This window comes from Camelus dromedarius, unplaced genomic scaffold, assembly GCF_036321535.1.
Source record: "Camelus dromedarius isolate mCamDro1 unplaced genomic scaffold, mCamDro1.pat HAP1_SCAFFOLD_48, whole genome shotgun sequence".
Taxonomy (NCBI): Eukaryota; Metazoa; Chordata; class Mammalia; order Artiodactyla; family Camelidae; genus Camelus; species Camelus dromedarius.
The window spans coordinates 414,437-415,783 of NW_026989843.1; positions in this window are offsets into that span (position 1 = coordinate 414,437).

The window sequence follows — 1,347 nt, forward strand, 5'->3', positions numbered from 1 at the left end:
CCCCAAAATAAAACAGAAGTTCAACTTCAACAAAATATTTATAAACAATGTGGATCTTGAGTTGAGGCTTTGTTTTGTTTTTTGGAGGGGCAGGGGTGGCAGTAGCAAAATCATCAACATTGCATAACATAGGATGATGGTTATTAATATTTAAATGTACACACTTTCTCCCTAAAGTCCCACATTTAAGGCAAGTCCCCTTAAGGCAGCTGTTTTATTCCTTATCTCTCTCTTCCTCTTTCTCACTCTCTATCCCTTCCTCCCTCCCCACTAACCCTCTTTTTGTCTTCTTCCTCCCCCTCCTTCCTCTCCATCAATTATGGGAATAAAATTTGACACATCTCAACTACCTTCATTCCCTGTCATTCTCTTTTTCACTCATCATCCTCTTCAATGTAACAGTGAGCCTTGTTAATTACCAGAGCAAGTCAAGTTTAATTTCTTTAGAAGACAATGGAGGAGAACAACTGTAAAAACTTATACTGCATTCTCTTCTTTCATTCATATCTTGATGAGGTACTATGGACTGTTTTATCAGTCAAAGTTCCAAGGCTTAGAATGAACAAAATGCATATATCTACATGGGTGATGCCTATGAAGAACATAAGGTCTAATACAGCTACTGTAAATAAAAATAATTTTTGTAACACTGTCACAACTCTTATTCTTGGCTGTGAAGAGACACATGGAAAATAAAGTTAAACTTTGAATTTATTTGTAACTCTTTAGGCATGGGAAAGAGGTCTATGAATCTATGCAGAAGAGGTCACAGAACAAACTTTAAAATAAATAAACATACAAGAGCAAATGGCTCCGACTCTCCTACTCTGTTAGTTGCTGCTAAGAAAGATACATGGATTCTCTGAAGTTCTGCTATGGGGAATGCCAAACTAAACAAGTATGAAGATAATAACATGATAATAAAACTGTATTTTTTGCATTAATAGTTAAAGATAAGTGCTCTCATTTTAACATCACTGATTCCATCTTTGCATATGCAAAGTGGAACATCAACTTATAGTTTAAGTCATTATTTTATATAATCTTAAAACAAAATTTTGTCATCTAAGTATGTAATTAACTATAATGAGAGAGAATTCACTCCAAAGGACACACATGTTTGCTCCAAAGGTAAAGCGGAGAGGACAAAATCAAGTGATTTTTTTAGGTTTCTTTTACCTGATTTCTGCGTATGAAAATTAATCATTCTATTACACTCATTCTACTGATGACCTAATTTCCAGGCACTTTTAAAGATGAAATCACAAATACTTAATAATGAGTTAAACCCTGCCAAGAGAAGCAGATTAAAATCACTTAATTATCTACATTTTCAGAGTATAAATG